The sequence below is a fragment of the Lolium perenne genome, chromosome 7 (assembly GCF_019359855.2).
Source record: "Lolium perenne isolate Kyuss_39 chromosome 7, Kyuss_2.0, whole genome shotgun sequence".
In the NCBI taxonomy this organism is placed as follows: domain Eukaryota; kingdom Viridiplantae; phylum Streptophyta; class Magnoliopsida; order Poales; family Poaceae; genus Lolium; species Lolium perenne.
In genome coordinates, this window is record NC_067250.2 from 192,983,096 (window position 1) to 192,995,364 (window position 12,269).

Below are 12,269 nucleotides of genomic sequence, written 5' to 3' on the forward strand. Positions count from 1 at the left end.
AATAATATGTCTAAATTGATCAGAAAAATGAGAGGAATACAAATATGGCATCCATATCATATTTTGGACCTACAAAGTTAATTTACCCAAAAATCATGAGCATTAGATCAAGTACCTCTAGTTTAAACCTGAATGACTTTATCGGAAATGAGGTGGGAAACAGCCTTAGCATGGCATAGTTTGCCGAAATGAGATCATATTTGGCACGTGTGTGGACCCTAGGATGGGAAGCAAGACCCCGGGCGCGGATTTCTAATCCGACCCACAGGCGACCATATTTTCATTTTTAGCGTGCCCAAACGGTTTTTATTTGTGAAGCAGCTACATGGGACGCATTTTAGTGTGACGTGAAACCTCCGTGCTATGATAGTAGACCACCTACCCACCACCTATCACATAATATGTGCACGCGTTAGCTTTTTGGGAACCGATGCGACTTCCGGCGGTGTTCTACCCAATCCGCTGGAAACTGACAGGATTTGAACTAGGGGCCAACTATCCGTCGCTCCAGAAATTTTGAAAAAAATGTTTTTAGTTCTACGACGCATCATTATATGTGCTATTTTTGTCCGTTTAGTTTGTTCGCGAATGGGTGCACCCGCATGCCCTGTACGGCGATACCGCATGTCCCGGGGCCCCTGTTTTGGCCAGATGGCAATTTGAACGAAGTTAAAAAAATCCCACGGAACCGCGTGGCGTTATTATTTTAAAAACTATTCCGTTTGTCAACACTGGGATATGGCAATTATTTTAAAAAACCCTTCACGAAAAGGGCTATCACATCCGGAGTTTTATGGATTTCAGGGGAAATGAGGTGGGAAACGGCCTCGACATGGCATAGTTTGCCGAAACGAGGTCATATTTGGCACGTATGTGGGCCCTAGGATAGTAAGCAATATCCCGGATGCGGATTTCTAATCCGACCCACATACGACCATTTTTTCATTTTTGGTGTGTGTGAAAGCCATAAAACCTCAAACATTATAGCTCCTTTATAAGAAGATTTGTTTAGGTATTTGAAATATTCCATTTTTGATATTTTTCTATGATAGATCTTGTTTTTCTGCAAAATTTGATATATTATACTTATTTTTCTCAATTAGGATGATTTAGTTATGCTTTTTTGAAGATTGTCATGGAGAAATAAAAAAAAAACTATGCCGACGGTATAACCATCGGCAAAGGTCTGTAGAGAAAAAAAAAGGGAAAAAAGTGTTGTGCCGACGATCAGACTGATCCTGTGCCGACGGTTGCCGTCGGCACCTCCAGCCTGTACCGACGACCAATTTAACGCCGACGGTCATCCTTGTCGCCGTGCTCCGGAGGCTCATGTGCCAACGGCCCCGACAATTGGCCGTCGGCACATCGCCTGGCCGTCGGCGTACGACAATTCTCCCGTGGTGATAGGTAATCAAAGTGATTTTGGATAAACTAATGAACGGGCCAGTTTTTCTTTTTTCAAGAACATACATGTGCAGAAGAAACCCCAAGACCGGACACAAAGCAAGTCAGCACATCGGGCCAGGTCGTTGTGTAGCTCACCACACTAAATCTGTTTTCTGGCTGTCAAAAATAAATATGTTTTCTGACCGTAAGAATAAATCATTTTTCTGGGCACGCAAAATCTAATAAGTGATGACTGTTGGCAACAATGAGTCGAACCGTACTTGAGTCCATACGGGTTACGTGTTTATATAGGAGGTGCAAAGACCCAGTATTGTACATGTACAAAGAAAGATAAAGTACCGTATACGGTACAGCCTATTACAATTAACAACGACCATATTAAAAAGGGCCGAAAAATCTGTCAGTTAACTTATTAGTAGCTAGGAGCATACGCACCCGGGAGCCAAATTGAATTTCCACATTAGCTCCCTTAAAACAACCGCATCCGCTACTTTGTTTTAAACAAAAGAAAGAAGTGCGCCTTCAAGCCGAACGTGAAAAGTTGATGCAAAATAATTTAGTCAGCACGGTCTACCAACCAGAGACCATTTCCCTCCATCTGTAGATTATACCGAATCCTTCCATCTTCTACTCATATAGCGACACTACTTGCTGCAGCTATATGTAACATCCCAAATTTTCAAATAAAGAAGAAGAGGAATTTCCTTTGTCCAAAAATGGGAATCAACAAAAACTTTCTTACCTATGAAGCTATGCATAGTACTCCTACCTAATACTTGTGTTATTTCTATGATTGTTGGTTTGTTACATTGAACATACTTCCAAAACCCTAAAACCCTAACCATCTCAAAACCAAAGTGGATCAAATATGAAGAAACTAAAATAAAATAAAAAGACATATGTGGGCATATAGCCCAAATATGTAAATCTTGACCCCTACCATTCTTACTTTTCTAAATAGTGGTGAACTATTGTAAACCCCACTAAACCATAAACCTCGCCCCTCTTATCACCATCCATTAAAAACAAAATAAAAAGAAATGATATTAAATAAGAAAAAGTCCTATGTGCCTATGACTATTCTTAGTAAAACTTTTACCTGGGATTTTCTACCTTGTTTAGAGCCTTTGAAAACATCAACAAATCTAAACTAGTACTTACCAACTAATTCAAGTGAGAAACAAAAATAAAATAAACATATGCACAGAGGCATATGTGGCACATAGCCATAATGGCAAATCTTTCCCTATGCCCTCATACCTTACCCAAATGGTTTGAAACTCTTATCAAACTCAATCTAACCCTAAATAGATCCTAACGCATGCCCAATTGGGTTAAGTGAACCAAAATGGAAAAATAAGAAAAATCCAATTCAACAGACACATGTGTTTATGGACATTTTTTCAAATCTTTAACCTAGGCCACTTTGGCTTGTGCCATTGCTTGGAGAAGGTTACTAAACACTTAAGCACCCTTTTTGAACCAAAGAAACCCAAATAAAATCAAGAGAAATTCAAAAACCTAGTCACATATGATAATGGTCAAATCTGCCATTTTTAGTCTGATCACTAATATGAGCCTCTGTATTTAGAGATTTTCAAACCAAACAATTCCAACTCTTTGCACCTCATCCAAGTACACATAAAGTTGAACAACTTTGGTAAAGACCACCAGTACAAATTCATCTTGGATCAAACACTATGCTCAAGCAAAGTTGGGACTTTTTAACAAAATCAACATCACACCCACTATGAAATTTTGCATTTCTTTTTATTTTCCAATGCCACCACCACCATTGTGTGTCTCTGGTCATTTGAAGCAAGTCCAATTCATCCCTCTCACATTTTTCAAATTTCATTGCATAATGCAAAATGGACAAAATTTGGGGATCCATTTCAAACTCAAAACCCAAAGTTACTATTCCAAATAGTGTTGGCCAAATTTTTGCCCACCACTTGCCTCCACCTTGTCCCCTGGTCCCCTCTCAACCAAGCCAGGGCATTAAAAACCCTAGAGCAGGGCAAAACATGGCCTAGCCATGGCCATTCCGGCCATGTTCCCCATGGCATGCTCCCCCTCTCTCCCTACCTATCTAGCCCTGGCCACCATGTCTCTCTGCTCCCCCTTGCTTCCCTGAGAGTGCTGATACCCACCATTGCCGGAGAGGAGCATGCATTTGCCCAGACCAACACGCGCCCGCGACGCCCTGTGTCGCCAGGGTCGGCATGGCCATGTCGCTGTGTGCACGACGGCGCGCGACATGGGCACGCGTCGCCACGGCGATGCAGACCTTCCCCGGACCCCATTTCTTCGCCTTGAGCTTCGCCACGTTGCCACGGACCCGCCAGACACGCTCCCTTGCCCGCGCGAGCGCAGTAGCCGTCGCCATCGTCGACACCTTCCGCCACGGCCGCGCAGTGCACCACTTTCCCCCGACCGAATTTGGCACCGTCCCGCCCCACAGTTGCCGCCAGGAGGTCCGCCAGGAACCGCAGCACAGTGCCGCGCCCTCGCTTAGCTCCCTACACCGCCTTAACCCCCGCGCCATGCTAGACCTCGCAGCACCCCTCGGCACTCCTCGCCAGCTATAAAAGGAGGCCACCCCGCGATGAATTTCTCACACTATCTCGCTCCCCATCCTCTTCTCGACCTCCTCCACCCCTTGCTCCTCCACATCGTCGGCGGTAGCCACCCAATTCGTCGCCGGAGCCCGCGGAACCATCGCAGACGCCGCCGTTGATTTGCGCCACCTCGAGCGACGCCATCTGTACCAGCAGCTTCCTCATCCTCGACAACCTCCTCCTGCACCTCGCCAACCCCTCGCCGGAGCTCAGGTTAGCCGTCGACCCCCACCACCGTCGCGACCAGGGTAGGGTCTCGTCGGAGACGACGAAGATCTGCCGCCGTTCGATCGCGATCTGATCGTGCGGTCCATTTTAAAACATACCGGTTCGGTGATTATGACCCGCTGACAGGTGGATCCCACCGTCAGGCGGCCCGCTGAGCGCCAGAGCGAAGCTGGGCCGGCCCGTTTAGTTTTTCCCGCGCGAGCCCACTAATTCAAAATCTAAATTTTTGTTTTAATTCAAATAGCTATAAGATGCTTTTTCAAATTTAAATAGATTCAATTTTGCTCAACCAAATTTAATGAATTACATACCGTTGGAAAGCTTATGAAATTTACTAACTAACTACACTGGTCTCATCTTGATATTCGTTGTAGAATTAATGTGACAAAAAGAACAAGGCAGAGACTTTTGCATATTCAAACAATTATTAAAAATCAACCAAAAATTCTTTTGAGTTGATTTCAACTCTCATAGCTCACACTTCACTTACTCTAATTGTTTATGCAAAAATATGGCAAGCTTATTTTGTGTGATCATGGCCTAGTTGAAATAAAGGACTTTATGGCTATTCTAGTCACATGATATTGTCCAAAACTATTATGTAAATTTTATGAGAGGATTGCTCCCATTTAAATCTTGTCCCAAGTAACTTCATATGAGGTTGTGACCATGATCTACTTGCTCTCATATTGAATTACTTGGTGATGTTAAATCATAAGTGTTATGGTTAAATTGTATGAGGTACTCTACCTCATTTAAATCATTTTCCCAAATGATGATTATGAATGGTTGACCTTGGTCAACAATGGTTCATGTATTATGCATTTGAGGAGATTAAATCTTAACAAGATTCAATGAGAGGAAATTATTTCCTCAATGACTTAAATTGAAACTCTAAGTCAAGTGTTGTAATGAGAGGAAATTATTTTCTCTTAAGAAGAAAACAAAGCCAACTAACATACTAGTAAGTGTGGAATGCTAGGATAGTTGTGTGAACCCATTGTGTGTGCTCAGTATAGCTCTGGAACCTTGTTTGGTGATTGTTATCTCGTATCCGTTTTTAGACGCTAGTACCGAGGAGTACCAGGAAGAGGAGGTCTACTACCAAGAGGAGGAAGACCACTTTGACCAGTACAACACTCAAGGCAAGCTAATATTCTTGCAAGTGCAAAGCTCTATTTGAGCAAGGCAACATTACCTTTACTTTATGAGCAATGATCATATCCCAAGTTTTTACCCCTCAAGCTTTAACTTTATTTATCAAAGGTTACTTTTATAGTTAACTTTGGTCTAAGTATAGAGTGTTATAAGAGTAGTAAAGTTAGCATTAAAGTTGGACAAGCTAGATAGCACCCCTCATGATTAGTTGCTAGTGCTAACAAATATAATTGACTACTCTAGATGGGAACTTGTGATTTGAAGTGAATTTGAAAACTTGGAATGATGAGTCATTCTAGTGTAAGATCTTTGAAGGCGAATATGACTTGAATGACTCAACTGGAGGGTTCGCCACAAGAAACAACAGGCCACCTACTCAGAATTACCGCCCAAACTACACCAACAACCATGGAGGACCCCCGAAGCCCGGAGGCAACAACAACAACAACAACAACAACAACAACACCAACACCACCACCAACAACAACAACAATAACATCAATGGGAACAACAACAACACCACCAACACTGGTCCGAGGACTGGAAGTAACACCATCCCCGTCGCCCCCAAGGACAAATCCACCATAACTTGTTATGAGTGTGGAGTGGTTGGACACTACTCCAATGAGTGCCCCAAAAGGTTAGCCAAGACTGCCACCAACCCTGCTGCACCTGCCCAGCAACAGCGCCGTTTCGCAGCCAGGAGGAACCAGAACAACCACAACGGCCGCCTCTACCACATGAATGCAACCGAAGCCCAAGAAGCACCTCAGGCCATGCCAAGTATGTTTTCCTGTTAACCATATTGCCCAATCTCTCTTAGGAACCTAACTTTTCTTAAAATCTCGGGACGAGATTTGTTTAAGGGGGAAGGGTTTGTAACATCCCAAATTTTCAAACAAAGAAGAAGAGGAATTTCCTTTTTCCAAAAATGAGAACCAACAAAAACTTTCTTACCAATGAAGTTATGCATAGTGCTCCTACCTAATACTTGTGCTATTTCTATGATTGTTGGTTTGTTACATTGAACATACTTCCAAAACCCTAAAACCCTAACCATCTCAAAACAAAAGTGGATCAAATATGAAGAAACTAAAATAAAATAAAAAGACATATGTCGACATATAGCCCAACTATGTAAATATTGACACCTACCATTCTTACTTTTCTAAATAGTGGTGAACTATTGTAAACCCCACTAAACCCTAAACATCACCCCTCTTATCACCATCCATTAAAAACAAAATAAAAAGAAATGATATTAAATAAGAAAAAGGCCTATGTGCCTATGACTATTCTTGGTAAAACTTTTACCTAGGCTTTTATACCTTGTTTAGAGGTTTTGAAAACATCAACAAACCTAAACTAGTACTTACCAACTAATTCAAGTGAGAAACAGAAATAAAATAAACATATGCATAGAGGCATATGTGGCACATAGCCATAATGGTAAATCTTGCCCTATGCCCTCATACCTTACCCAAATGGTTTGAAACTCTTATCAAACTCAATCTAACCCTAAATAGATCCTAACGCATGCCCAATTGGGTCAAGTGAACCAAAATGGAAAAATAAGAAAAATCCAATTCAACACACATGTGTTTATGGACATTTTTTGCAAATCTTTAACCTAGGCCACTTTGGCTTGTGCCATTTCTTGGAGAAGGTTACTAAACACTTAAGCACCCTTTTTGAACCAAAGAAACCCAAATCAAATCAAGAGAAATTCAAAAACCTAGTCACATATGATAATGGTCAAATCTGCCATTTTTAGTCTGATCACTACTTTGAGCCTCTGTATTTAGAGATTTTCAAACCAAACAATTCCAACTCTTTGCACCTCATCCAAGTACACATCAAGGTGAACAACTTTGGTAAAGACCACCAGTACAAATTCATCTTGGATCAAAAACTATTTTCAATCAAAGTTGGGACTTTTTAACAAATTCAACATCACACCCACTATGAAATTTTGCATTTCTTTTTATTTTCCAATGCCACCACCACTGTGTCTCTGGTCATTTGAAGAAAGTCCAATTCATCCCTCTCACATTTTTCAAATTTCATTGTATAATGCAAATTGGACAAAATTTGGGGATCCATTTCAAACTCAAAACCCAAAGTTACTATTCCAAATAGTGTTGGCCAAATTTTTGCCCACCCCTTGCCTCCACCTGGTGCCATGGTCCCCTCTCAACCAAGCCAGGCCATTAAAAACCCTAGAGGAGGGCAAAGCATGGCCTAGCCATGGCCATGCCGGCCATGCTCCCCATGGCATGCTCCCCCTCTCTCCCCACCTATCTAGCCCTGGCCACCATGTCTCTCTGCTCCCCCTTGCTTCCCTGAGAGTGCTGGTACCCGCCATTGCCGGAGAGGAGCACGCATTTGCCCAGACCAACACGCGCCCGCGACGCCCTGTGTCGCCAGGGTCGGCATGGACATGTCGCCGTGCGCACGACAGCGCGCGACACGGGCACGCGTCGCCACGGCGATGCAGACCTTCCCTCGGACCCCATTTCTTCGCCTTGAGCTTCTCCACGATGCCACGGACCCGCCAGACACGCTCCCTTGCCCGCGCGAGCGCAGTAGCCGTCGCTATCATCGACACCTTCCGCCACGGCCGCGCAGTGCACCACTTTCCCCCGACCGAATTTGGCACCGTCCCGCCCCGCAATTGCCGCCAGGAGGTCCGCCAGGAACCGCAACACAGTGTCGCGCCCTCGCTTAGCTCCCTACGCCGCCGTAACCCCCGCGCCATGCTCGACCTCGCAGCACCCCTCGGCACTCCTCGCTAGCTATAAAAGGAGGCCACCCCGCGATGAATTGCTCACACCATCTCGCTCCCCATCCTCTTCTCGACCTCCTCCACCCCTTGCTCCTCCACATCGTCGCCGGTAGCCACCCAATTCGTCGCCAGAGCCCGCGGAACCACCGCAGACGCCGCCGTTGATTTGCGCCACCTCGTGCGACGCCATCTGTACCAGCAGCTTCCTCATCCTCGACAACCTCCTCCTGCACCTTGCCAACCCCTCGCCGGAGCCCAGGTTAGCCGTCGACCCCCACCACCGCCGCGACCAGGGTAGGGTCTCGTCGGAGACGACGAAGATCTGCCGCCGTTCGATCACGATCTGATCGTGCGGTCCGTTTTAAAACATACCGGTTCGGTGATTATGACCCGCTGACAGGTGGATCCCACCGTCAGGCGGCCCGCTGAGCGCCAGAGCGAAGCTGGGCCAGCCCGTTTAGTTTTTCCCGCGCGAGCCCACTAATTCAAAATCTAAATTTCTGTTTTAATTCAAATAGCTATCACATGCTTTTTCAAATTTAAATAGATTCAATTTGGCTCAACCAAATTTAATGAATTACATACCGTTGGAAAGCTTATGAAATTTCCTAACTAACTACACTGGTATCATCTTGAGATTCATTGTAGAATTAATGTGACAAAAAGAACTAGGCAGGGACTTTTGCACATTCAAACAATTATTAAAAATCAACCAAAAATGTTTTTTAGTTGATTTCAACTCTCATAGCTCACATTTCACTTACTCTAATTGTTTGTGCAAAAATATGGCAAGGTTACTTTGTGTGATCATGGCCTAGTTGAAATAAAGGACTTTATGGCTATTCTAGTAACATGATATTGTCCAAAACTATTATGTAAATTTTATGATAGGCTTGCTCCCATTTAAATCTTATCCCAAGTAACTTCATATGAGGTTGTGACCATGATCTACTTGCTCTCATATTGAATTACTTGGTGATGTTAAATCATAAGTGTTATGGTTAAATTGTATGAGGTACTCTACCTCATTTAAATCATTTTCCCAAATGATGATTATGAATGGTTGACCTTGGTCAACAATGGTTCATGTATTATGCATTTGAGGAGATTAAATCTTAACAAGATTCAATGAGAGGAAATTGTTTCCTCAAAGACTTAAATAGAAACTCTAAGTCAAGTGTTGTAATGACAGGAAATTATTTTCTCTTAAGAAGAAAACATAGCCGACTAACATACTAGTAAGTGTGGAATGCTAGGATAGTTGTGTGAACCCATTGTGTGTGCTTAGTATAGCTCTTGAACCTTGTTTGGTGATTGTTATCTCGTATCCGTTTTTAGACGCTAGTACCAAGGAGTACCAGGAAGAGGAGGTCTACTACCAAGAGGAGGAAGACCACTTTGACCAGTACACCGCTCAAGGCAAGCTAATATTCTTTCAAGTGCAAAGCTCTATTTGAGCAAGGCAACATTACCTTTACTTTATGAGCAATGATCCTATCCCAAGTTTTTACCCCTCAAGCTTTAACTTTATTTATCAAAGGTTACTTTTATAGTTAACTTTGGTCTAAGTATAGAGTGTTATAAGAGTAGTAAAGTTAGCATTAAAGTTGGACAAGCTAGATAGCACCCCTCATGATTAGTTGCTAGTGCTAACAAATAAAATTGACTACTCTAGATGGGAACTTTTGATTTGAAGTGAATTTGAAAACTTGGAATGATGAGTCATTCTAGTGAAAGATCTTTGAAGGCGAATATGACTTGAATGACTTGGTGAATTTGATAAAAACTGATGTTGGTTTGGATGCGATACCTTTCCAATTAGTTAGTACCCCCACAATACATGATTATGGGTAGGGCTTAACTGGAAGTTTATGCATCTTAGTATGGGTTCCCTCTGAACAAGCATCATAGGGGTTATGCCGAGGCTGCCTCCGTAGAATGTGAAATGATGTGATATGAGGTGAATGTACGGCCCAAGCCCTGTGCAGTTCCCAGGCTGACGGTTTGTCTTCACTGGGAGGCCAAGCTCATGGGGAGAGGTGCCTATACTAGGGTATGTAAGTGAAAGGTTATGGTTGATGATCCGCGTACTGAGTTACGATGATTCAGGGTTATCCTTGACGGATGTAATCAAATGTTGTGGCACAAGTGTGCAACCTCTGCAGAGTGTAAATCTATTCGAATAGCCGTGTCCACGGTTACGGACGGTTGGAAAGACCATACTGTTTCCGGTGTCAGATATTTCTTGAAAATGGTTGATGAATTGAATGGTGACTTGACTGGAATCACAAAGGAATTGTGGGAATGACACTAATGTTACCACTTGAGTTAGTTAGCACATGGAGAGTCTTTTATCAAATACTTGTGAACTAAAACTGACTTTATGCAAAATAAACTAGAGCTTGGCACCCCCTTACTAAAACTGTTAGTACTTACTCTAGTATTAGTTTGCGAGTACTTTAAAGTACTCACAGCTGTGTCCCTGGCTATTCAAATGGCCAGACTTTGAAGAAGAGCAGCAGTACCAGGAGGACAGACAACAAGACGTCTACGACAACTAGGGAATCTTCTGACGTCAGACGTTGGCCTGTGGACTAGATAGTCCCTTCTATTATGCTTCCGCTATGAATTGTATTCGTTGATCATTAGATCAACTATTTGTGTAATATTGGATCATGTGATCTGAATTTGTAAGACAAGTATAGTTTGTAATGAATGATGACTTATGATATCGACTGTTATGTCTCGCAACAACAATATTCCTGGGATTGCGATGAATGGCATAATAGGCATCTGGACTTAAAAATCTGGGTGTTGACACTATATAAGCATCCACCCTCTGCATCTTCAAAGCATCAGCCACCCACATAACACACAAGAAGCAACATAGGAAAAACACAATCGAAAAGGCTCAAAACAAATGGCCTCCTCTTTTTCCTTCCTTGTCCTCGCCGCTCTTCTCGCATTGGTCCCATGGCAGGCCATAGCCTCTGATCCTAGCCCACACCAAGACTTTTGTGTCGTCGACAAGAAGTCTGCAGGTATTATTTACTTCATGACTTATTTTTCAAGTTATTATCAAATATATATCTTGTCTCTCTAGAGATTATGCTTCTGCACACAATAATGAAACATCCATACTTACATCTTAAATTTGTTGTGCATGCAGTATTTGTGAATGGGTTTGTTTGCAAGAACCCAAAGGATGTTAACGCAGATGACTTCTTCAAGGAAGCCAACCTTGACAAGCCTAGGGTGACCAATAAGGTTGGATCCAACGTCACCTTGATCAATGTCATGCAGATTGCTGACCTCAACACCCTAGGCATCTCACTAGCACGCATAGACTATGCAACCTTAGGTCAGAACCCACCACACACACACACCCTCGCGCCACTGAGATCCTCACAGTTTTTTAGGGTACATTGTATGTTGGCTTCGTCACATCTAATCCGGAGAACAACTTCCTATCCAAGGTGCTTAACAAAGGAGATGTGTTTGTATTTCCCGAGGGGCTCATCCACTTTCAGTTCAACCCCAACCCTCACAAGCCAGCTGTTGCAATTGCTGCCCTTAGTAGCCAGAACCCAAGAGCTATCACCATTGCCAATGCGGTGTTTGGATCAAAGCCACCAATCTCAGATGATGTTCTTGCCAAGGCATTTCAAGTGGAGAAGAAGACGATTGACTGGCTTCAGGCTCAGTTTTGGGAGAACAACCACTACTAAATCGGACTTTGGTTAACCTTTATGGAAGATCTATGTTTGCTGCCAAGAGCTTACTTTAGTCTGAAACTTTAAATAAATGACACATATGTCATGGCACTATATGTGCCCGTGAGTTTGAATGTATTTCGGACTTTCAAATAATTAAAAATATTGGTTTTTTTCTGACTCGGAGAATATGGTACTCCCATGTGTTTTGTCTCTCGAAAATAAATCAAAATTGGGGACTTTGTTGCTCTAGTTCCAGAGCAAAAGTATCTTCATTAGTAATTCAGTATAAGTATGACGTCGACGGTTATACATGTGATGCAAATGGTACGTATATAGTATGTGTATCGTCACTCC

The 12,269-nt window shown here is 43.0% G+C and overlaps 1 pseudogene; it reads left to right on the forward strand.

Moving 5' to 3' along the window:
- Window positions 1-11,069: 11,069 nt before the first annotated feature.
- Window positions 11,070-12,087, forward strand: LOC127314638 (germin-like protein 8-11; annotated as a pseudogene).
- The last annotated feature ends 182 nt before the right edge of the window (window positions 12,088-12,269 follow it).